The sequence below is a fragment of the Callithrix jacchus genome, chromosome 7, assembly GCF_049354715.1.
Source record: "Callithrix jacchus isolate 240 chromosome 7, calJac240_pri, whole genome shotgun sequence".
NCBI lineage: Eukaryota > Metazoa > Chordata > Mammalia > Primates > Cebidae > Callithrix > Callithrix jacchus.
In genome coordinates this window covers 8,784,393-8,811,018 of record NC_133508.1, presented here as the reverse complement: position 1 = coordinate 8,811,018, position 26,626 = coordinate 8,784,393, and the positions used below count along the sequence as shown (strand labels likewise).

The window sequence follows — 26,626 nt, the reverse complement described above, 5'->3', positions numbered from 1 at the left end:
GTGTATAAAATTACTGAGCCAATAATATACTATAAAATAATATATTATAAAAACATAAGATTAGTGGTCTGCAAAGGGCCCACCCTGCTTCCTTCAGTCCATTCTAGACCCCCCTAGTCCCCATCCACTCCCCATTACTGCTGGCCTCACACATGCATCAGGCATCTGGCGGGCACCTGTGGGTGCAGCCTCGTCCCCCTAATCCAGCCATCCCACCATTAGCTTTGCGGTCTTTCCAGACCACGGATCTTGCCACACAGCTTCAAGCAGCCCTGACCCCAGGCTAGGATGCCTCCAGTGCCTTCAGGATGGAAACCCTAAGTCCTTTGCAGATGTCCAAGTCCTGCCTTCCAGTCACCAACAGTTCCCAGTGGGACCCTCCACTCTCTTTTCTCACCATTTGCCACCTTGAATTTTATGCCCCAGGCAATTGGAGCTAGGAACTGCTGCCTTATATGAGCGTGTTTTTGGTGAGCACAGCTTCTCCGATGCTGAAGTTTCTCCTTGATGTTCCTGTCCACCTCCTACACGTTTTTAAAGCCACCTCCACATATCACCACCGTAAGGAAATGATCTTTCCATTCTGGATTAGCTCCACAGTTTTGAATCTGTGCCCCCAACACCTATAAAACTATAAAAGACACGCAAAGGCGTTTTCTAAATTAACTGATGAATAGAAACAGAATAATTTTATTCTGCATTGTTCAATACAAAGAAAAAATTAATTATTTGATTTAGAATCATCTATTAGCCAAAGACATTTTTAGCTTCTTTAAGTATAATTTGATATTGCTCCACGTATCTGAGAATTTCTCTGTGTAATGGGAAGAATTATTATTGAGTAGGAAAAGGAAACTGCCTTGGAGCTTACATTTGTCCTGGAAAAAAAGCATTTCAAGAATCATTATTCATACTGAACCATAAAATTATCATAAATGCAAGTCTTATTCAGGAAAGAAAAAAACAACTCTATTTAAAGAAAAATAAAAATAGCTGTTTCTTTGGAATTGTCTCACCTGCCCAGGACAATGGAACTTCTCTCTAGGCATCATCCTTCATGCTGTTATCAGATCAGTCTTTAAAGGTTAAAAACCAGACACCTTCTTTTTGTTTTTCTTTTTAAAAGAATATTTCTTTGATTTTATTATTTACATAGCTGTAGGGGTACAAGTGGCATTTGGTTACATGCATGAATTGTACAGTGGTGAAGTCTGAGGTCTTAGCACACCCATCACCCAAGTGGTGGATACTGTACCCAACAGGCACTTTTCCTCCCTCAAACCCACGCCCTCCCCACTTCCGTGTCTCCAGTGTTCATCAACCACCCCATATGCCCTGGCGTGCCCATGGCTTAGCTCCCATGCAATGTTTGGTTTCCCTTTCCCAAGTTACTTCATTTAGAGAAATAGCCTCCAGTTCCCTTCAAGTTACTGCAAAAAACATTATTTCATTCTTCTTCTTCTTCTTTTTTTTTGAGACATAGTCTGGCTCTGTTGCCCAGGTTGAAGTGTAGTAGTATAATCTCAGCTCACTTGCAACCTCTGCCTCCGGGTTCAAGCAATTCTCCTACCTCAGCCTCCTGAGTAGCCGGGATTACAGGTGCCCACCACAGCTGGCTAATTTTTGTATTTCTATTAGAGACAAGGTTTCACCATGTTGGTCAGGCTGGTCTCAAACTCCTGACCTTGTGATCAGCTCCCCCCTCAGCCTTCCAAAGTGCTGGGATTACAGGCATGAGCCACCGGGCCAGGCCTGTTTCATTCTTCTTTATAACTAAAGAAGCAGTATTCCATGGTGTATATGTACCATATTTTCGTTACCACTCAACTGATGGGCAATTAGGTTGGTTCCATAAATGTGCAAAAGCAGGCATCTTAAAGGGAATACATGCAGTGAGTGTCCACCCCAGTTCACAACTGCAAAACAAAATACTCTAGCGTTATGAGTCAGAGACTCGGTCTCCATGCCTGATCCGCTTTGTGATACTGGAGAAGTCTCCTCCTTCCTGTTAGGCCAGGAAACTGAGATGGGGTAGAATATAAGGTCTTCGCTGGAAATATGCGTGAGATTTTCCTGACTTTGGAAAACCTGCTTTGTTTGTTTTTTTTCCAGAATGAGGTGTGATAATTCATAGCAATGAACAGCAAAATAACAAGTAGGAAGGAACCTGTTAGGAAGACTTCTGCGTTGCTTGATTCAAAGCTCGGGAGCTCTGCAGTACTGCTGCACTCCAGTAACAGAAATCAGCTGATTCAAACACACCTATTTATCCTGAAATCTAAAAGACAGAAAACCATTAGAAACACTTTATGCACCACACAGCTCACAAGAAAGCTCAACAGACGTCTCTCAACAGAATGTCTTACTTTTTCTGTTCTCTTATTGAGACTCATGTTTACCATTAGCAGATTATCCAATCATGTTGTTTTAAGCAATATTTGCTGCCAGCTATACATAAGTACTGTGAGGCAATCTGATAACAAGGCTAATAATAAAGAGAATTGACCTTGCAAGGCCCCAAAGTCTAGGGCTGGGGGTAGATAATACCTGAGCTGAACTTGAGAGGAATAACATCCCTATATTTTACAATCTATTGTCTGCCCACTTATTACTTTAAGATGGTTGCAAAGAAACCAGAAGCATTTGACAATCTCTGTGAAATATTGTATCAGATAGTGTTAGGTGAATACTCACAGGCCGTAGTGAGCAAGAGTCCACAGCAACTCACGGGTGGCAGCTGCTATCACTGGCTCACCCTAAATTTAAAGATGGTGCACTCCGCACCTGTGACTTTTGCTTCCTTGACGTTTACAGTTTTCTAAATGTAAGAGAAAACCAAATATTTTTTGTTTATAAGATTAATAACTTCTAAACATGTTTTGTGAAAATTGAGGAGGGATTTGGGAAGACAGATGTGTATATTCTCAGCATGTTGTAGCCTCCTGAGCGCCTGAACGTGAAGGTGAGAAGAAAAATCAGAACGTGTCTTTTATCATTGCTAATATCCACTTAAATAGATCAAGTGAATCTTTAAGTACATACGATGCTAATATTTTAATTCCTTTCAACATGTTTGTTCTTAATCTTGGATTCCCGTGACGACTTAAAGAAAACCAGTGACACTTACTCAGTCTTAGAACCACCTAACAGATGGATTCAGAGGTTTGGTAGAGAGAGAGAAAAACATCAGCCTCATTACCGCTATGGGGGAAGATATGGCTGAGGATTGCAATGCAGGGGCTTCTGAACAGTGAGCCCGAGAACTGAGAGACCCAGCCTCCCAGCCGCAGGTGTCTGTGCTACCACTGGCCTCCCTTCCTGGAGCCTGGAATCTTTTTTTTTTTTTTTTTTTTTCTTGAGACGGAGTTTCGATCTTGTTACCCAGGCTGAGTGCAATGGCGTGATCTCGGCTCACTGCAATCTCCGCCTCCTGGGTTCAGGCAATTCTCCTGCCTCAGCCTCCCGAGTAGCTGGGACTACAGGCGCACACCACCATGCCCAGCTAATTTTTGTATTTTTAGTACAGACGGGGTTTCACCATTTTGACCAGGATGGTCTCGATCTCTTGACGTCGTGATCCACCCGCCTCGGCCTCCCAAAGTGCTGGGATTACAGGCGTGAGCCACCGAGCCCGGCGGAGCCTGGAATCTTACTGTAAATGCATAAAAGTCAAGAGTCAAGGAGAAATAGGTTGCAGACAGGTGAATCCCAGAGAGAGGAGCATGCCAGCTTCTTCTCTCTGAACTTCCCACTCAGATAATCCTCTCCCTCTTCTGCCAGGGAAGGAACCGAGTGTGGAGGGAGGCTGGGATGCTGGCACCATAAAAGCTAAGGAGAGAAGCCTTCCTCTCCTGCAGCCGGTACTTGCCGCCAACTCCTGGACTTTCATTCCAGAGAGGATTGCTTGCATTTTCTTCCTGGAATTGTGGTATGCTCCAAATGCAAATAGTTATTGCAAACAGATTCAAAATGATGCATTTATATGCAATTTAACAAAGGCCAATGGTATTGTAGTACAAAGTCAATATAATATTGAGCAGAAAGCCAATTCAGAAAACGTTGACCAGAAAAATGGTACCCACACTGTTTATTAAGTAAATAACTATCATCCTGAGCTATTACCTGAGATGTGACATGGGATAATGAGATTTCTTTCAGGTGCTAGGGCTTGAATGTGTAGGTGGATAAATGTCAGTATTTTCAGGTGAATGGTAGTGGAGGGAACCTTGACTAATTCCATATGATAGATTTTAGAGTTTCACCTGGGAAGACAAAATAAATAGTTTTTTCATAGCTATTGTTGGAACAAATACTTAGATGCCAACTTATATACTAAAATAAACACCAAGTGGATGAAAGTGTAAAACAGTGAAAAGCTAAACTGCAATGTTGCAACAAGGCCTCTCAATTGGAAGTTCACAGAAATGCAGACCGGATCGTTCAAAAATGAAACAAATTTAAAAGTTCAAAACGAAAATGTCAAACTAAAATACTTTTACAAATGTAACATATACATTTAAAAAACAAAACAAATAACAGAGTTATGACAAAAACACAAACTAGGAAATACATGTGTACATGTAACAACCAGCAAATGTTAATATGTATCTTAGTTTCAAAACAGAAAAAGTCAAGTCTCCATATGACATATTTTCAAAGGACATAAAAACAATTCTCACAAGTGAAAATATGATTAGGTAGCATACATATACAACTGTTTGGACTCTGTAATAAAGACGAATTGAACTACTGTAATGCATGCTTTTATACTAGCTCATCAGTCGAGATTATTTTAATGAATCAATACTCGTGCAAACTGTCATGGCTTATACAGTTTTGCTTCTAAAAATAATACATGAAACTATGATTCTGCCCAAAGAGCTTGTCATACCTGTTTGGTTTGATGATTTCATGTTAAGAAACATAGCCGAGAAATGAAGTACATGATGACAGTTGAGAGCAGGAGTTCTGGGGCCAGACAACCTGTTCAAATTCTAGTTCTATCATTCAAAAACTACAAATAGCTAAGAAGTAAATGTTTGCTGAACAATAATACTTACAGTTGCATACTTATGTGACTGACCAATAATAAGATGATGTAGTATACGATGATGATACAGCCAATCAAAATAAACATTAAAAAGGTTTTGTCAAAAAACTATTCTATAATAGTAAATAAAAATAACAGATAAAGACAACATGTGTGCACATGATACACAGCATGATAGAAAATACATGCACATTTATGAGGTATTATTTTTAACTATATGAATGTCGAGCAATTTGTAATTAGGAGCTCTGAAAAAGTTTCTTAACAAAATGTAAGTTATAAAGAATTATAGGCCAGGTGCAGTGGTGGTTCACGCCTACAATCCCAGCACTTTGGGAAGCCAAGGAGGGTAGATAACCTGAGGTCAGAAGTTCGAGACCAGCCAGGTCAACATGGTGGAACCCCATCTCTACTAAAAATACAAAAATTAGCTGGGTGTGGTGGTGGGCCAATGTAATTCCAGCTGCTCGGGAGGGTGACACAGGAGAATCACTTGAACCTGGGAAGCAGAAGTTGCAGTGAGCCAAGATTGTGCCTGCCATTGCACTCCAGCCTGGAGGACAAAAGGGAGACTTCATCTCAAAAAAAAAGATTTATATGTTGCAGACAAGTCAGCCATTTATTTAACCACTATTGGATGTTTTCTAGTTCACACACTGCTTTCTATCAAGAATGCAAAATTGATTGTTGCCTTTAAAAGAAGATAGATGAGCAAAAAAATGCAATACCATCACATTTTTAAGTAGGTGCCTTTTGTGGGGACAAGGTGGATCAGAACATGGAGAGATTAATTCAAGGGTGAGGTCTCATGAGTGGCGGAACCTAAGCGGAGAGGACCCCACCGAGATGAACATGAGTGCAAATGGAATGGCCAGTCCTTTTCAGGGCAAATAAAGACATTAAAGAAAAATAGAAGGAAATCCCAGAAAATTGTGAGAGAGAGAGAGAATAAAAGATTTTATTTTTAAAGTGTCTAAATATATCTGGATGATTTATTTCTTCTAAAATTAACACAAGTTTTGTATCATACTTAATACACTAACTAGTGCTCCCAGTAGAATGTTGTGATGCACTCCGGCTGGGAATGAAATGGTGAAACAGTAAAACTCTGGAGGCTGGGCACAGTGGGTCACACCTCTAATCCCAGCACTCTGAGAGGTCGAGGTGGGCAGATCATGGGTCAGGAGTTTGAGACCAGCCTGTCCAATATGGTGAAACCCTGTCTCTACTAAAAATACAAAAATTAGCCAAGAATGGTGGCACGTGCCTGTAGTCCCAGCTACTCAGGAGGCTGAGGCAGAAGAATCGCTTGAATCCGGGAGGTGGAAGTTGCAGTGAGCCGAGATCATACCATTGCACTCCAGCCTAAGCGACAGAGTGAGACTCCATCTCAAAAAAAAAAAAAAAAAAAATGCTGGAGCTTCTTCAAGCAGATGTATCCTTGTCAGTCAGGAAGCTTACTGGGACTATATTTATATTCACTAGGACACTTAGTTTCCTCTTGGATTCATAGTGGAGAAACAGAAAAGACGACAGACCTAGAACATTCAAAAGCCAAAATGCTACAGGGCTGCTAGGCAAAGGGAGAGACAATATCCTGTGTTAATTAATAACACCATTTCCTATTGCATTTAACAGGAAACACTAGAACAGTCATACTTCAAGTATGGTTAATGAAGAACCAGCATTTAAAAGCTGAACTTTGCACACTTTGCAAACGTAGTCACAGAATTTACCATTTTTTAAAATATTAGGACAAAGTTCTTTTTACAGAGAAATACACAGCAACACGAGACAAAGGGAGCTATGGTCTGGTGACACAGAGAACTAGGGAGCACCAACAGAAGATTAAACAGGACGGGAGTGCTACAAAAAATGAAGTCAAGATCCAGCCGGACAGAAGCTCCCTGTGTCAGCATTTCCAGTGGTTGGTTTCATGTTTATCCACTCTCTACGGCATTTTTAAGAGGTTTTGTTGAAAAGAGCCATGTGGGCAAGTTAAGTTGAGAAATTCTGGATTGAGCAAATGTGATCAGGTTTCTTTATTCTTCTTCTCAGTGCTTTGTGCTAATATGTATGGAACCCAAAGCCAAGGGAGGATAGAGTTGGGAGGATGCCCCAACTTATTTCAACACAAACCCCACTTTTTATAGAGCAGCCTGTGAGATTAGTACTTCATAAAACACACTTGAGAACACCTTGTCAAGATAAACTGAAAGTTTCTGTGGATTCTTACAGAGGTGAAATCGAATATTATCACTAGAATTTTGCAATTTTTAATTTATTGTATGGTTCAATAAACAGAAATAAAATAAAATTTCAGAGTATCTATTTGAACAGGGGCATCCCTATTGAAATACTTCAGCCAAGCCCCTGCTGGCATATCAGGCAAAGCAGTAAATCAGCAGCACACGTTTTGTACTGAAACACCAGGGTTCAGTGGAGGTCCTGCTGCTGGCCACACGGAAAGCCAATCACTAAGATAACATGTACTTCCAGGGAAGAAGGCTTTGATTGGGTACTCAGGCCAAGCAGATGGGAGCTCAGTCTCAAATCCATCTCCCTGACTGACCAAAATTAGGGGGTCATATGGCAGGAAAGAAATGTAGCCATTTGGAGTCAAACAGTAACTAAAGAGGGGTAAGGAAGCAATTCTAATGAATGAGGGACCTGGTATCTCATTGCCTAGATGCCATGATCTGGTGAGCTATAGTTCTTTGGAATGTTTTGAGAGGCTTCGGGGTCCTTTTCTGAGGAAAGAACTCAGATAAAACAAACGTAAGTTTCAAGCTTTAAGGCCAGAAGAAGAATTTCTGTCTTTATCAAAAAAAAAAAAAAAACAAAAACTGGCACTATTGGGCCAGTTTCAATTTGAGAGCAGAACCTCAAGAAAGAGGGCCACATCTTACATTGTGTTCAGTTGTGCACAGTCTCATTCTGAGAGGTAGTTTTGCATATAGAGATTTCAATAAAATGGAAACATACAATTATGGGTACCCTACACGTGGAGCATGAGGGCACAGCCTAGCAAGTCCATCTGGGGCCATTTCACCCAAACTGCAAATACAGTGTCTAGAAAAGCTATTCGTGTCAAGAATGTTGACCTTACAAACCAGTTATTTAAAGTGATCATAGTTTGCAGAAAAGATTACCTTCTGAAAGAGGTAAGTGGCCCAAGTCAATATAATCTGAGTATCATAAGTAAAATTAGGAAAATATCTCAGAAATCATCTGTTGGAAAACTTGATATGGCTGCTATACAAGCAATCCAGGAAAAAAGAACAACAACCAAACACACGCAGACTGACAAATCAACCCTCCCTATTCATTGTTAAGTTGAGAAATTCTGGATGAAGCAAATGTGATCAGGTTCCTTTATTCTTCTCAGTGCTCTGTGCTAACACATATGGAACCCTACAGGAGGGAAGGATAGAGTTGGGAGGATGCCCCAACTTATTTCAACACAAACCCCATTTTTTTTAAGCCATCACCTAGGATATGTTGTTGTGCTGACAGTGAGCTCACCAGGCAAAAAGAACATGAGATCATTGAGTAAACAAGACCAACTAGTTTTGCACCCCCGTGCCCCACCACTGGTGAGTCACATGCTTACATTTCAGTATGTTAGCTAACTACATCTCCATACAAAAACCATGCATTATTTCATAATCCCCAAATGGGTCATAAAGTCATTCACGGGTCTTATTTTCATCAGTCTCCCAGGAGCAAACATCTGGTGCTTATTATGGGTATAGGCACATTGCACTCTGTAGCATATAAATGTGTCTGAACCACAATTCATAAAATGTTTCATTTATATTTTAGATAGATTGTGAAGATTTCTATTTTACAGTCTTACCACAATTGTGTGTGTGTGTGTGTGTGTGCGCGCACGCACATGCAAAACAGGTTTTTAAAGAAAATAACCCCCATGGCCTCCTGTTTAGTAAAGCGGGGTATAGACGTGTGTCAACATATTCTGGGGTTACACATCACAACTTACGTCAACATAGTGTGCAAAAATATTATGGAAGAAGAACACAATACAAGTGTGAGACTAACATGTCCTCCTCCACTAGATTATAAAGTTATAAGGAGTATTTATTAAGTTTTATTTGTTTTTATATACTCTGTTTTTCCCGAAACACGCATTGAATGAATGAATGAACTAATCAGTCAATCAATGAGTAACAAAGGGAAAAGTTGATTTCCCAAAGGGCATGGTGAGTCTAGCGATTGGAAACGTTCTTCTCGTTATGCAGGGCAAATATCTTGTTTTGCCACTATTTTGTCGACAGGGCACCCACACTTCTGTTTGCAAACCAAAGTGGGTTGGCAATGAAATTGTCAGAAAGCCCTGCTGAGGGGCTGCTCTTGACTTGCAGCTAATGAAGCCTCTCTAAACTAAGTCAAAGTCGGCTTCCTGTGCCAGGAAATTCAAGGAGAAACTGACACTGGAGTGAGTGGGCCTCATTTGGGTTTACCTCCCTTAATCTGGGGTCAAACTGTTAACAATTATCATAAAGGAAGAAGTGAAATAGTCCTACTGGGTAGAAGGTGCATGTCAATTCATGAAGAGTGACCGATGCTGTGGAAGTTAAATAATATTTTGCTGAAACAAGTATCTCCCTATATTTAGCTGTTTGAAAGATAATTTATGAAGTCTTCATCTTTACCTCCCTCTCTTTTCATTAAAAAGCATGAGTTTCTGGCCTGTGGCATTTAGCTAATGCTTTCATTTGTCATTCAAGAGTAGAAATTTTATTTAATACTTTACTTGAAATCCTAGGTTCAGTTTTCCTAAACACTTAGCATTATAATCTACACATATCTTTTCAAGTTGATATAAGGTGGGTGTTAACGATGAATGTTAAAAAGAAAAAGCTCTGCCTCCTTAGAGAAGACTTTTTCTAACTGAGGGAAAGAATGTCTGTGCCACAGCAATGGAGTGCCGAGTGCCCTGTGCCCTGTGCTCTGTGTCCTGTGCCCAGATCTTACGTTATAAGCTCTTAATAGTTTTTGGAAGAGTTATGATTTTTCATGATTATTAAGGAAATACATGAAAATAATAGAAATGTAGAAATGGAAATAAAATATAGAAAGCACACATTTAAAAAACAATCCTGTAAAAATCCATACCTCAGAGAAAAATAATCTCAATATTTTAGTATATTTCCTGCCTATCATTTATTTCATTTTGAGATTAAACTTTGCAATGTACACAATTCTCTCCTGCTTTTTTTCACACAAGGTTATATTGAAAGTCTTCCTTTGGGTCATTCATTTGAATCTAATTGGAAACATATTTTAGAAAAGGTAACACTATTTAGCAACTAAATAACCACCTATTAAACCTGTCCTTGATTTTTTAATATTTATGTTGAAGATAAGTTCTAAATATGTTTGATCATGATTTCATGTTTCAGAATGGATTTCTAAAAACAGAACTACTGAATCAAAGGCCATGGACATTTTTAAGGTCCTTGATGCATATTTTTTAAGATAATTATCAGAAAGATTTTGCTAATTTATATTTTAAACAACATAGTCAAAGTTCCCATGTCATCCTATTACTTCACCTTAAATAATTTTAATCTTCAAAAATGTACGAAAAGAAAAATTCAACCTTTAAGTATCTTACCATTGTAACTTATTTGATTATCAACGGATTGGATTTTCTTATGTTTTATTAGCCATGTACATTCCCTCTTTAGGCAAATCTGTTAATGTCTTTGCCCATTTTTATTGTCATTGGGTGTGTGTGAACACTCAAGCCTGGGCATGTGTTTGTAGGTGTGTGCCTGTTTCTTACTATCTGCCTTGATTGTGACCTTTTTAATGATCAAAAATACTTATATTTTGTGCCCTCAGATCTAAAATATCTTTTTGTAATCTTTGCTTTTAGCCTCTACGCCTAGCTAAATCCATAACTGTAGTCATAAATTTGTCCCTGACTACCTCCCCTTCTTCATCCTTTCCCTCTTTTATTTTCCTAGTTCCTCATTCTCCTCCTTTCATTTATCTCCTCATGAGGTTTGTGTGGAATCCACCTGGAATTTTGGGAGAGAATAATGAGGACACTTATAATAAATTTCACATTTTGCAAGTTGCATTAAGTTAGAAACATTCATTTTTATTAGTTATGGGTTTTTAGTAAATTATATGACAATTTTAAAATACATTTCCAAAATTTTACATGATTATGCATAGAAAATATTATCTGGATTTTTCATTTAATTTTATAATTCTAAGTTTGTAACTGTGATAGTATATAATATAAAACATGCATTTTAAAAATATTTACTAAAAATTTAGGAGGCAAAAACTAATTAAAATATATTTTTCAGTTGAGTTCCTGCACCAGTGCTTTCTCTTGATTTGTAATACAATGTTATCATGTATCAAATTCTTAAAGATAGCTTTGGGGCTCAACTTTGCCACACAATGTCTTATGTTCTTTTGTCTGATCAACACTAATAAAAACAGTAATTACTAGAGGATAATTGTGTTTTAATATTTAGCAGTAAAGTTTCACTCATAAATGTCTCTTTTTTCAAATATTTCTTACTGTCCATAATGTTTCATTTTCAAATGTCCTTTACTATCCATGATGTTTCATGCATTTATCCATCTTTTTGTATATCTTGTGTTGTATTTAAGGTAGAATATCTTTATTGTCAACATTCCTCTGATAAGCTTACTGAAATAGATCTATGTATTTGAAAGGGTGTAAATGTGATAAGAAAATCAAGTTTTTACCATGTGGGTGTTTTCAGATTTATTATAAACTGTGTATCTATTTTCACTAAATGGTTTGTTTTTTAATACAGGGTCACAAATAGATATTTTCTTAATCCTGTTATTTCTGTCTACTTGGTAGTCATTTCAAATAATGTAAAAACAATTTTCTGAATACACATTTTTGACACATAAAAAGATTCTTTTTAGGTATTACACATTCTATATTTTTTCTTATTATTTTGTCCCCAAGTCCATATATTGTTTGATACTGAATTAACTTATTATTTAAATATTCTTGTTAAACAAAAACCACATGCTAGATCATACTAAACACTATAAACACTATTAACCAAGAAAATTTGTCTTTAAACAGAGGTAGTTCTAATTGAGGCTGTCTTTGTGTAAAGAGGATTTCAATAAAAGCTTCTCTCTTTTTGAGGTAATATGAGAAAACTGACCAGTAAGCATATAGTTGTTTTTTAGAGCTTCGTGTGACAAAATGCAGAGTCCCAAATTAAAAATTAACAGTATCAGTAGACCTAGAGAATTTTTAAAGAGGTCAAACTTCAAAATGATATTTTATCCAAATAGGTAACAACAGTGAATATTCAGACTCAGAGAGAGGAATAAAAATATCCACATTGCTTGAGAGCTGTCCATAAATCACACAATAGTGATTATATTTAGCCTCCACAAAGAGCTTCTTTTGAAGAAAAATGACTCTCTCACAGGTGGCTTTTCCCTAGAATGATATCTGGCAGGTATCTATTTTCAAGTTCAAAGTCTAACTCTTCAGTAACATGTCATTATTTCTCTCCACATCACTGTATGTCTTTTTGCTCTTTGCTTTGATGATATAATTTCATTATGACTCATTCTAACATTAGATCACACTGTAGGTCTTTATACCTACTTTATTGCAGAGGTGATTCACAAATTTAAACAAGCTATGTGCACGTAGCTCAACATTTTCAAATATGTAAATGTCTGTACTTAGTAGAAGATAAATCCTCAAATACACTGTGCTAACACAAGACCTTGCTTCAACTTAACATTTTCAAACATGACATCCCCATACAGCCATGGAAATACCTCAGCTATGGACTGGGACAGTGAAAAGTTAAACCATTTATTTTTCAACTACCTTATCTTCCAAGTTCAAAAGTATGTTGCCAGATTAACCAACCTTCACTTTTGAGATAGGTTCGATTTAGCTATCCTGAGAGCAGTTGACTGTGAAGGTGCTTATGATCAAATATTCCACATTTTGTAAGTTGCATTAAGTTAGAAACATTCGTTTTTATTTATTATTGATTTTTAGTAAATTATATGAAAATATCCAAATAAATTTCCAAAACTTTACATTTTCATGCATAGAAAACATTATCTTAATTTTCAATTTAATATTATAACTCGAAGTTCATAATTGTGATACTATATAAAATATGCACTTTTTAAATTTTAAATTTTTTCTAAAATATTTTAAATGAAACTCCTCAATAACTGAAGAAACATTTGCAGATAACAAACTATAGGGTAATAATTTATATGAACCCTAAATATTGGACAACATTGCTTTAGCTGAATTTAACTATATATCTTAACCCAGTCCCAAAGTTGTTGAGTTCAAACACAGAATATGAATCTTAAAAATAATAAATAGTAAATAAATTCTTAAAAAATCATTTTATTAAACTTTTTAAAGTTCTTTACTGTTTAAAATTAACATATTTTGTTGATTTTTTAAAGATGTTATCTTTTATTTAAGGATAACTATAATATTTGCAGATAAAAATTAGATGCTTCAGCTCAGAATACTACTTTTATATTTGGGGCAGATATTCAAATACCTGGCTTTTATTCTGAGCTGTTTAACAAATATATAAGCATACCAATGGTATGTTACAGTCAACTTCAGTATGAAGTAGTTTGTATAGACAGTAGAGAATACGTTACTAAGTTGTGTTTAACCACTGAAACTGGAAACATAATCTTAAATCATAGAAACTTGGAATAAGGCATTATGTAAGAGACTTAATACAATTTCAAAAAGGACCAGTAGTCTACTCATTTGAAAGTCCATTTACAGGGCAAATTTTGATCAATACTTATTTTCCACTGTTAAATAAAACCCAGCTTCTAAACAGGGTGGAAAATACCATACAGAGTTGCCATATGAGAAACGGCTTAATTGCAAATCAGCACCTTCCTGCCCAAGAATATTTTTGTTACCCAGACACCAGGGTTTTGCTGTAGGTCCGTTGCTTGAGACACAGAAAGCCAGTCACTGAGACAATGAGCACTGATTGCGAGGGAAGAAGCCTGTAGTTAGGTGCTACAGCCTAGGAGAACAGATCACTCTCAAATCTGTCTCCTCAATTAACCAAATTTTGATATTTATATATCAAAGAAGAAATGTAACTACCTGTGGAAAAACAGCAATTAGGGAGGGGTAAGGACAAGTAGTTGGTCGGCAGACAACAGGTGGTTCATTTGGCAGTCATGACGATGCAGCGATCTGGAGAATTTCAGTTCCTTGAAATCAGCGGTGGGCCTGATGGTTGTTTTCCTGAGAAAGAAACTCAGACAAGACAAATGTAAGTTTCTCAAGTTTTAAGACTAGGAGTGTCAATGTCTATGTTTCTTTTAAAAAATCTAACTATCAGTTCTGTGGACAATTGGATAAGTTTCATATTGACTATCAACATGGAGCTAATAGATGAGTAAACTGTGAGGGGTCGAGGTTAATGTGTCTACCCCAGAGACAGGGTTGGCCTCCTTCAGGCCCCACGAACATGTATGGCTCTGGGTTTAAGACAATAAATTCAGACCGATCCTAAGGTAATGCTAGAATTAAAGCTGGTGCTTTCCCAACTGTGAATACCGATGTGACAACTCCTCTCACGAGTTTGCCACATGCCCAGCTGAAATGGCCGGGCTTGGACTCCAGCCCCAAGTGCCTCCCTGCCAATCCTGTGCTCATCATGCAGCAAAGCTTAGCTGGTAACATGGGTGAGGAGTTAAGGTCCTGGGGGGTGTCGTGCTTCCCTCTTCACACTTTAAATGCCCCAGGCCCAAGGATGGAGAAAATTTCCCCTGAGTTTGGCTTTCGGTCCTACTGTATCCCTGTGTACATGGGCAGTACCATCTGTCCTCAGCATTTTCCATGGTGCTCTTTCAGCGGGCCTGGTGTGGGTGCCACTTGTCCATGTGTTCACATGTCCTACGAGCCTTGGCTTGTTGTTCTTGGCATCTTGGTGAAAGAGCATAGGGATGAGACAGCAGACAGGAGACGCAGTGCTCAGGATCCTAATATGCCTAATATGTCCAAGCAAACTCCTTACTTTTGCCTCTCTTAGCAAGTCGACCCCCTCCTAACTTAGCTAAGCAAGCTAAATTCCTCACCATAAAAGGAAGAGCCTAACCCTTTACTTCCTTGAGTGATGTCCCTCAAGATTGCTGAAATGGAACCCCAGCACTCCCCATAAGAATCTGGCCCTCTTCCAAGTTTGTTGAAGTGAGACCAGCATTCCTGGTAAGAACGGGACCAGACACAGCAAGCTAAAGAGGAGGTGGACTCAGCACCGACCTACCCTGAGTTTTTCCTCATTATAATCTCATTAAAATACTAAAAACACACCCAGGGGTGAAGATTTAACATGCTAGGGAGACATATGATGCTTGAAGAAGCGTGTTATCCTATAGTGCAGGTGCTGAAAATTCCCGGCCTCCGTCTGCCTCCAGGGGCTCCTTTTCATGTCCCAGCTTCCTTAAAATAAGAAGAGCTGAGCCCTTTGGGGAGCTAGCAGCTAGCACTGGGCCAATGCTCCCTTGCTGTGGTTGAGACTTAAGCCAATTCAATTTTGCCTGACAATATTTGTTTGGCCTAGAGTTCATTTCTATTACTTATGTGAGAGCCAAGGAACTAGGGATCCAGGCTTCAGTAACGTTAGCAATGATAGAAATCCCTACTCCAGCTCCCGAGGGCCACTTTAGCTGAGGGAGGGGAGGGTTGCCTGCCTTTTTAAGCCCCTACTCTCTATTTGGGACTCCCCAAAGCAAATTCTGAACACAGCATACAGTTCAACCCTCCCCGCCACACCGTCCAGCTTGGCAACTACCGTTCCTCTACATTGGCTTTTCTGGAGTACGACCACGTCTTTCTTCTTACAGCTCCCTTTCTTAAGTTTCTGTTTGACATATGGCCTGTATTCTAGGGAAAATCATCCAAATCTAATGTACAAATTCAGTAAACATCTGTCAACTTTTCAATTATGTAACAAACTGACTAAAACTACCAACTTTATTCAATTATTTTACCTTTTTTTTTTTTTTTGTCTATTCTTAGGGCTGTCTAAAAAATGCAATTCCACAAAACTTAGGATCTAAAATCAGAACACTTGAGTATAAGCCAGTCTGTGTGAACTTGGGAACTTGTTTCTGTTTAGATATATAACATGCACTCACACACATACATACACATACACACATATGTATTTACATATATACATGTTATATTTATGTATCAACATCATTTATATAACAGAAGACCCCATCACGATTAACCAAGGCTTCTCTCTTGAAACTGCGTGAGACCTTTATAATCCAAAGGGTGACAGAGAGTCTAAAAAATGCCTGAGGGTAAAATGATAGCTACATAAATTTTACAAAGAAAGAATCAGAGCAGGGTGGAATTATGCCAATTATTTAATTAAAGGACTTCTAAAATGTCAGCTTCATAGCAAATATTTCATAACTGAATATTGAGCCATGCATTTATTGCATGATTAAAGCAGTATATGTTGTATATATCATAGTTCGCTGGAGACATAATACACAATGCCATCTGCATTTAATATCATTGTCACACAAATGATTTTATCAGTCTCTGGAGTCACTTTTCAGAACTATGCTCAGGTCAGAGGAGGTTTTGTTAAGGGACAAGACTGGAGAAGAACACGGGCTGAGTGTTGTTAGAACAGGAAGTATCAGATGCAGCACGTCAAAAGCTCTGAAGTCACCATGGCTTTGCACAGAGGTCTAGGTTGAGATACGGACTTAAAGGGAGACAGAAGATCATCAAAAAGGTAGGAAGGAAACAAGCAAAAACATGGATCCCTTTACACCTGGACCGCAAAGGTCTTTTGTGGGGGCCCAGAAACAACCAGGAAAGACAACAAAATGGAGATTGAGGGAAATCTGAGAGCTTGTCATGTCCAGCTCACACTGAGGGAGAGATATGCCATATTCCGCTATTGTATGGCTGATTCTGTATCTTTCACACTCTCCCTGTCATCAGCAAAGATATTACTGGAATTTAGGTCTCAGCCATTTAATGTTTTCCTATCCTGATTTAGATAATTAATGCCTTCAGTCTTAACACAATAAAATGGTCCTGAGCTTAAGATTGAGCTGGGGAGAGACGTCAGAGAGGAAAACCCTAACTCCAAGTCTGACATTTGTTACCAGTTCAGAGACAAAATGATGTTTCAAGTCTGAGAAATGCTGTCTTTGGTTAACTTTTTTCTATTTTTTTGAGATGGAGTCTCCCTCTGTCACCCAGGCTGGAGTACAATGGTGCTATCTTGGCTCACTGCAACCTCCGCCCCCCCAGGTTCAAGCTATTGTCGTGCCTCAGCCTCCACTCTCCTGAGTAGCTGAGATTACAGGCACTGCCACCACCACACCCAGCCAATGTTTGTATTTTTGGTAGAGACAGGGTTTTACCATTTTTGGCCGGACTGGTCTTGAACTCCTGACCTCAAGTAATCTGCCTGCCTCAGTCTCGAAAGTGCTGAGATTACAGGCATGAGCCACAGCACCAGGCCAACATTTTGCATAACAGACTTTTTTTTTTTTGTAAAAAGGGTACTATTTTTAAAAGGTGTCATATACATTCTGCAGAGTATATATGCAATCTTGTCAATGTGTTGCTATGTGCTCCCAAGTTGTTAAAATGCTTTAAATTTTCTTGATATTTTCAAGCAAGATTCATTCAAGGGTAGATGACTAATGCATCAAAAACATGATCATTCTGAATGGCAAAATAGAGTCAATTAAAACCGATGTTGGAAAACTCAGTTTCTTCCAGTATATGGTTACGCCATTGCCAATGAATTTGGAAATGAGTCATAGTAAATCGATTAAAGAAGGTAGTTGGCAAATTAAAAAAAAAAGTTTTAAAAACTCAATGCCAGATGTGTTATTGACATGTTCCCTTTTTTTTTTTTTTTTTTTTTTTTTTTGAGACGGAGTTTCGCTCTTGTTACCCAGGCTGGAGTGCAATGGCGCGATCTCGGCTCACCACAACCTCCGCCTCCTGGGTTCAGGCAATTCTCCTTCCTCAGCCTCCTGAGTAGCTGGGATTACAGGCACGTGCCACCATGCCCAGCTAATTTTTTGTATTTTTAGTAGAGACAGGGTTTCACCTTGTTGACCAGGATGGTCTCGATCTCTTGACCTCGTGATCCACCCGCCTCGGCCTCCCAAAGTGCTGGGATTACAGGCTTGAGCCACCGCACCAGGCCCCACAATTCTTTTATAAGAGAATGTGAATTTTTAAAAATCTACACATTTCATTAACCAGTTGTCTACACCAGTACTGTCCAATAGAAATATAGTAAGACACATACAAATCATTTTAAATGGTCTAGTAACCACATTAAAAAAGACTAAAACCAACTAAATTAACTCTATTATTTGAACTAATATATTCAAAAAAGTTATTTCAATGTGCAATTAATATAAAAATTATTAATGAAATATGTTTTCTTCTATTCACACCACATCTTTGAAATCTGGTTACATCTCAATTAATTTAGCATATTCAAAGATAAATTTGAGAACAATTTAAATCATGATTCACTGATTCATTTAAAATAATAATAAACCCATAGCCTGTTATGACATTTATTAATAAAAATTGCCATATTTTTAATTTTTTTTAAAAGAGCATTGCTTTCAATCTTGAAAAATGTCTTTAATGTCACCCACGTCTTACGAGCTTGTAGTTGCCTGAGGCTCATGGCTACCTTATTGGCAGCTCAGATCTAAACAATAATCACCATTCATTTCAGGTTCAGTAGGACTCATCATCTTTCCTAAAAGCATTACAGACTCACATCTCTACATCTGTATTTTTACATCGCTTATGGTTTATCAATGCTGTTCCCAGTAATATATCCATATGAATGAGAATAACCAAGTCATTTAGCAAATGGTGCCAGGAACTTTCTGCAAATGTACTGGCTGATAAAATTGCTTCTAATGGCATGACAAACTGGCATTGTTTCTCAGTTTTGTGCTTAGCAATTTAGAGGCATTACTGAATTTTTCTGGAGTATTAGTTTGAAGTTTCTATTGTATATACTATTTTAAAGAAAATAGACCTCAAGAGTGATTTTTTTAGAAAAACAGATTTATTTTTTATTTATATAGGTAATTTCAAAAAAGAATTATGTCTACAATCATGGAACTAATAAACTAGTATATTACAATATTACGTTTCTTAGAAGGGTTGTCCTTGAGTACATTGTTTTTATTATTATTATACGTTAAGTTCTGGGGTACATGTGCAGAACGTGCAGGTTTGTTACTTAGGTATACACATGCCATGGTGGTTTGCTGCATCCATCACCCCATCATCTACATTAGATATTTCTCCTAATGCTATCCCTCCCCTATGCCCCCACCCCAGCTGTCCCTCCCCTAGCCCCCCACCCCCGACAAGCCCCTGTGTCCATTGTTATAAATCATATATCAGTATGAAAAACAGAGATGATGAAAGGTCTACATCACAATTTTATTGTGAAGACCATCGGGCACCAAAAACTTGAAAGAGTGCTTCCTCATACCTATTAATAAGAACTAACAATAAATGCTGAAGCAATTCATGAGCTCTTCTGTATTTGCAGTGGCAAATAGCACTTAATACAAAGGATGGACTCAAGAGTATCAGATCCCAGACACATTCAGGATCAGATTTTCATGAAACAAAAACAATATACTTAATAGACATGTCTGTGTGGTTGACACTTTATGCTGGTACCTTGCAAATTAGTGGGATTTAGATGACATTTGGTAAATAATTGCTTAAACAAATGAAAAAAAAATGTCTGTTCAAGAATGGCAATTGTTTTCTCAACCTGTAAGTCATAGCACATTTCTTAGATACATAAAGTTACATGCTGAGGTGCCCTGGAATGTTACAGAGAAGAAAACAAAAAAGTTTTTTTTCTCACTATTTGGGAAGTAACAGTCTATATTTAAATGGATTCTTTAAATAGCTATACACCATATTTATAAACTGCATATTACTGCTAGGTCAATACTCTTCTGAAGACCTCTGATATCTTTTTAGGGAGGAAGATTTACAATTTTGAGTACAGTTGGTCTATGTGTGTAGTTGGCATATAACAATATGGGAAAATACCATTTAAAAGTTTAGGTCAAGAGGCCAAGGTTTCTAAAAAATTTTAATTAGAAATTATTTCTCCAGGGAAAAACTCAGTTAGCATTGAAGCATCATACTCAAACTTTTAAAGTTCACACATAAACAGATTTTTGCCATTTGGAAAGATTAAGGTGAAAAAAAAAATCAAGTGAATAGCAGCCATTTATTAATATATAATGTGCCTTCCAGGGAATCATAAAACATAGTGGAAGAGTAAAACAAAATGAATATACACATTTTAAACACATTTAAGTTATTTTTTTTAAGAGAGGACCTTCAACAACTGCCTGCCTTTGTTATATGTATGTAAACACCAGCTAAGTCTTTATTCCACCTAAGATATTGATAGGGTAAGACAACTGTCACCTTCTGGAACCAGTCAGCTTATGGCTGAGCTGAGGTGCCTTTTTGGACTGATATAAATATTTACTTGCAGATGACGTAGTGAACATTTGTATTAAGTGTTAGGTATGAAATCCCTTTTATTTTCAAATTAAATCATGCTTACACAATAAAATGAAAGGATTTTGACATCTGTCCCAATCATTTGGGCCAACCAATCGGTACCATGCACATATTTGGGAATTCACTCATGGGAAATGAAGGAACTAAGTCAACAAGATATTCTACACCAAAATGACAACATTGGGTTCAAATGTTTATTAAAAAAAAAAAACTCATGAAGCTCATGAGGTTAGTTCACCTCTCTAATCTATAATAATCGTTCTGGAATTTTTGGTCCTAGGACCCCTTTACACTTTAAAGAATTTTAGAGAACCCTAAGGAGCTTTTGGTTATGTAGGTTATATCTATAAATCTTAAGCATATTCAAACTTAAATTTGAAACAACTTAGTTATTCCTTGATTCATTTTTAAAGTAATAATAATAATAAACCCATAGCCTGTTAACATATTTATTAATAAGAGTTACTATCTTTTCTCATTTTTTTAAAGTGGAAAATAGGCAATGCCATAGATGCATTTCCCATCTATCACGGCATTGCCGTAAAGATATTTGAAAAATGTCTTTAATGTCTGAATTTATGGAGGATAGCTGGGTTCTCTGAATACTTCTGTGTGCTTCTGCATACCTGCAATTGAAATATGTTGCATTGGATGAAGTATATGAAAAAATTCAGCCTCACACAGAGACATATGTGGAAAAGAAGAATATTAGAATAGCCTTTTCAGATAATTGTGGTTGTCCTCATGTGATATTATACCAAAATTTGACAAGTAGTAGTTTCTTAAAAGCATCAATATGAAAATTGTAATGTAGAATCTGAAAGCTTATCAGTGAATGTTCTGTACTCTGGCACATTAATATCCATGAGTTTATGTCCCACTTTCAAAGGATCTTTTACCTATGTGTGATGTCACATCACACATGGTATCATTTGGAAATTGCTGGATATTTTAGGTTTTCAGTTCTTCCAAATGTTGACATAGCTAAATACATCATACCAAAAATCCACACTTAGACCGTCCACACTGATACCATAAGAGAAACATGCAGCTACTAGGAAGCCTCAAGATCACAAGAGAGCTTACGTGGTTTCCAAAATTCTATCACTTGAAAGCTCAAATTTATTGGCAACAAATAGTATCTGTTGTTTTCCTTGAAGTGGCAAGATCAGTTTATTCTGTTTAAAAAAATATCTGCTAAATATCCACATCTGAATAACTGAAGATTTCTTGTTATTCTTTCAATTAAAAATTATTTTCGATGAAAAAACTAAATCAGCCCACAACTGTATCACACAAGTGCTGTTTCCTAAAATAACCATCATACTTGACTTCCAGAAGCTAAGTATCATATTTCCCATCTATCACAAGGAATGTTTAAAAAGATGTATACTAAAGGGTCAATGCTATAAACAAAAGTTAATTTTTTTACTGCTGTTTAATTTATTTAACTGCTATTTATTCTATTTTATTTTTTTGAGAGGGAGTCTCACTCTGTTGCCCAGGCTGGAGTGCAGTGGCACGATCTCAGCTCACTGCAACCTCCATCTCCCGGATTCAAGGGATTCTTCAGCCTCGGCCTCCTGAGTAGCTGGGATACTACTAAATTGGCCACTATGCCTGGCTAATTTTTGGTTTTTTTAGTAGAGATGGGGTTTCAGCATATGAGTCAGGCTGGTCTCAAACTCCCGACCTTGTGATCCACCCACCTCGGCTTCCCAAAGTGCTGGGTTTACAGGTGTGAGCCACCGCACCCAACCTAATGCTGTTTCTTAAATGAAGTCAACACTTGATTCCTTTTAATGTTCTGATGGATAAAAATGAAACTCACTGCTGACATAGTTTCATGCCGCTGCCCATTTTGTGCTCAGCCATCCGTAGTTTTCTACACCACAGCTTTTGCACCGTCAGTGCAACACACAAGGCAAGCGATGTCTCAGTGTAATTTTAAAAACCATTTTGGTCATGCAGAACTCCTGCAAGATCTCAGGGAGAGAACACATGGAGAAGCACAGCCCTGCAGCATTTCCATTAAGCAGGGATCCAGCTTCAGCTTGAACAACTTAAGCCAAGATATCCTTGCTTGGCACAGCACTACCCTGCAAGCTCACAGGAAAGCACGAAACCAGAAGGCGATGTTTGATGCCGCCTCTCTCACACCTGAGATGAAAAGGTCTAACAACCAAGAAAACAATGACAAATTTTTTCTTTTTTTTTTGAGACGGAGTTTCGCTCTCCTTACCCAGGCTGGAGTGCAATGGCGCGATCTCGGCTCACCGCAACCTCCGCCTCCTGGGTTCAGGCAATTCTGCCTCAGCCTCCCGAGTAGCTGGGATTACAGGCACGCACCACCATGCCCAGCTAATTTTTTTGTGTTTTTAGTAGAGACAGGGTTTCACCATGTTGACCAGGATGGTCTCGATCTCTCGACCTCGTGATCCACCTGCCTCGGCCTCCCAAAGTGCTGGGATTACAGGCATGAGCCACCATGCCCGGCCTAACAATGACAAATTTTAAAGAAAAAAGAAGTTGCTTCCCTTTCCCATGATCTTGGACTCAAGGGATTGGAGGTCCGACTCGCAGAGGGCACAGGCCTTGTCGGTGATACTCTTCTATGCTACAGCCTTTTTCTGGGCTCTGGAAACCACACTCTTTGCCCCATGAGGCAGGGCAGTGGCAGTAACGCCCTGATAGTCCCAGCTTCCCTTCCTTCAGTGTCTCCCGTTTCCCTCAGCTCTACCCCTAACTTTGCAAAGCCTCCAGGGTGGAGAAGGCTGTTTTGTGTGGCGCCCTGATCCATACGGTCCATGAGAATAGCTCTCTGATTTAAAATGCAGAAAAAGCAAGGCAAGGAGTCGACCAGAGTTTTGATGTCTTGGAATGACATCTGATGACCAGATAATGGAAAGTCTCTTTATCCAGATGGAATTGCACCCTAGCCCTGAACTTAAAATGGCTGTTATAAATCTGTAGTTTTAATTTTTGTTTTAAATATTATTACTGCAAATATTATGAAGTTTCACCTAGTGTATGTTTGTTCACATTATTTGTGCCAAATGTCAGGTTTCTTTCTACTTTGTTTCTTAACTTATTAATCATAAACGTCCCACTTACTTCCAAAACTGGCTTCTGATTCTCTAAATCTCCAGTTCTTTAAAAATAACACCCGGGATAAAGAGATCATTTTATTAACATCTGTGCCCCCAAGGACCCAACATTGTGCCTAAACTTATTTACACAAATGAATGAATAAATGGAATATTTGATCCCCATAGTTCAAGTTCATGTTGTTAAATTACAATATAACCTGTGTGTCTCCAAGTTTTTTAAGCTGGGCTTTCCTTCTTCTTATTTCTGTCTCTCTGTCTCTTTTTCTGTCTGTCTGTCTGTCTCTCTCTCTCTCTCTCTCTCTCTCTCTCTCTCTCTCTCACACACACACACACACACCCCTGGATAAACACAAACCTATTATAGAATATTTGATATACACTGTAGAGATTCTCATGGTCATCTTTATTATTTTCTTCCTTCCTCCCTCCCTCCCACCTTCCTTCCTTCCTCCCTCCTTCTCTCCTTCCTTCCTTCTTCCCTCCCTCCCTCCCTTCTTCCTCCCTTCTTCCTCCCTCCCTCCTCCCTCCCTCCTTCCCTCCTCCCTCCATCCTTCCTCCCTCCCTCCCTCCTTCCCTCCCTCCTCCTTCCCTCCTTCCTCCTTCCCTCCTTCCCTCCTCCCTCCCTCCTTTCTCCCTCCCTCCCTCCTTCCCTCCTCCTTCCCTCCTTCATTCCCTCCCTCCCTCCCTCCTTCATTCCTTCCTCCCTCCCTCCTTCATTCCTTCTTCCCTCCCTCCTTCATTCCTTCCTCCCTCCCTCCATCCTCCCTCCCTCCCTCCATCCTCCCTCCCTCCCTCCCTCCATCCTTCCTTCCTCCCTCCCTCCTTCCTTCCTCCCTCCCTCCTTCCTCCTTCCCTCCCTCCCTCCCTCCCTCCTTCCTTCCTCTTTCAGTTTGCAGCTGAATTATCTAACCCCTTATTGTAGCTCATCCCATCTACTTTTTATAAGTAAACCCAAATGTAAGATGTAACGATCTTTTTAATAATTTTCCACAAAGCCAAAGGCTTGAGGACATTGCATGCTGCACATCTTTACTAACTTTGCTGTAATGAGTTTGCATCGCAGCTCAACAGTCTCTTCTGTGCCTGCACCTAAAGCCCAGTCACTTCACAGAATGTCCTGCCCAGGGACCTGCTCCCGGGGGCAAAGCCTTCCTCCATTTCCGGGCCCCTCCCTCCCCACTCCTCTCCAAATATCATCTTTTCTTCTTTTAGGACAACTCCCCACTTTCTTTTGAACTTGGTCCAGTCAGTGAAAACTTCTCTTGCTCTGTTGTTTCAAGTTATTTAGGAAGGAAGTGGCTCCATAAAATTCCAAACTCAAAACTAGAACATTTCCTCCAAAGGCCACCTGCCTTTAGATCACAATATCATCCTGAAAGCCAAAATCAGCTGAAATAAGCTTTTTTGTTAAGTAATATTTATTTTTCCTACGGTGCAATCAGTTTTGAACATGGCTGTGTTTGGCATATCTTAAATGTTCTTTCTGTCTTCCATTTCTGCCAAGGACTGCAGTGGGGCAGGATAAATGTGTGTCAGAAACAGGGCTGCCCATCAGGGACTATGTAGGGAACAGAAGAGTGCATTCTAGGCAGGGACATCTGCTGGCGTGTCCAAGGAGCGGTGTGTGTGTGTGTGTGTGTGTTATGTATGTGTGCTGTAAAATATGATGGCTTCAAGCAGATAGTGGGATATCTTCAAACAGATCTGTCTCAGCAACATTAACGAGCAAGAAACAAGTTGGACAACACCCTTTAAGATAAAGGTGCTTTTTTCACATGTTCTCACTCATAAGTGGGAGTTGAACAATGTGAACACATGGACACAGAGAGGGAACATCACACAACGGAGCTTGTTGGGGGTGGCGAACAAGGAGAGGGAGAGAGAGCATTAGTACAAATACCTAAAGCCTTCAGGGCTTGAAACCCGGATGAGGAGTTGGTGGTGCAGCAAACCGCCATGGCGTGTGTATACCTGTGTAACAAACCTGCATGTTCTGCACATGGATCCCAGAACTTAAAGTAAAATTTAAAAAAAAAAGATAAAGGTGCTTGTTATAAAGAGGATTATTGGGGTTCTACAAATAAAGTATCTGAAAGAAGTTTCTAGCTGCCTTGGTAGCTACAGACTGCCCTTTGTCTTGTACTTAAAGCCCCTGCATGTCAGAGATTTCTGTTCCAAGTTCCCATCTCAGCCGTCTCAGCCACCTCATCTTCCTGTGGCATCTAATTACTACTAAATGTTCTTGCCAGAGCGAATATCTCTGCATTCTCCCTCTACGCACAGAATCTAAATGAAATCTACATTTTTTTTTGTTTGGTTTACATCAAACAAGGAAAATATTTGCAAGCAAATAGAGAGATGTGTGGGAGAGTTCTTTCTCATGGCTCCCATATTTCACTGCTGCCTTTTTCCTTTTGATGTAACAGCCAATCTATTTCCAAAATGGGATGGCGCTAAACATTTACTTTCTCCTCCTTTTCCTCTGATTTACCTGTGACTATTCCATTCAGAAAATATTCACCCCTATTATCATCCTTCGATCTTAATGTTAACCAAATTCATAACCCACAAAGTATTTCTTGGCTAAGCAAACAGAAAAACATGTCCTTGGATGTAATGCATTCAGGACAAAGTCCAACCTGTAACATGAAATTGAGACATCTCAGAAAGTGAAATAAGCACATATACATGCAGCTATTTATATATTTGCCAATTTTATTTGCCTTTTTTTTTTTACTTTTTTATGCTCCTATTTAACCTGTAAATAAAAATTGCTAGGTAGTACAAGCCACACATATATAATAGAGG

General features: G+C 38.7%; 1 long non-coding RNA gene across 1 annotated transcript; it reads right to left on the bottom strand.

The window, feature by feature from the left end:
• Positions 1–622: 622 nt before the first annotated feature.
• On the bottom strand, positions 623–18,489 carry LOC118155247 (uncharacterized). Its single transcript, XR_004745473.3, has 3 exons — positions 14,217–18,489; positions 2,695–2,818; positions 623–2,278 (listed from the first exon to the last, which is right to left on the bottom strand). It is a non-coding gene; the product is annotated as an uncharacterized LOC118155247 (long non-coding RNA).
• Positions 18,490–26,626: the final 8,137 nt, after the last annotated feature.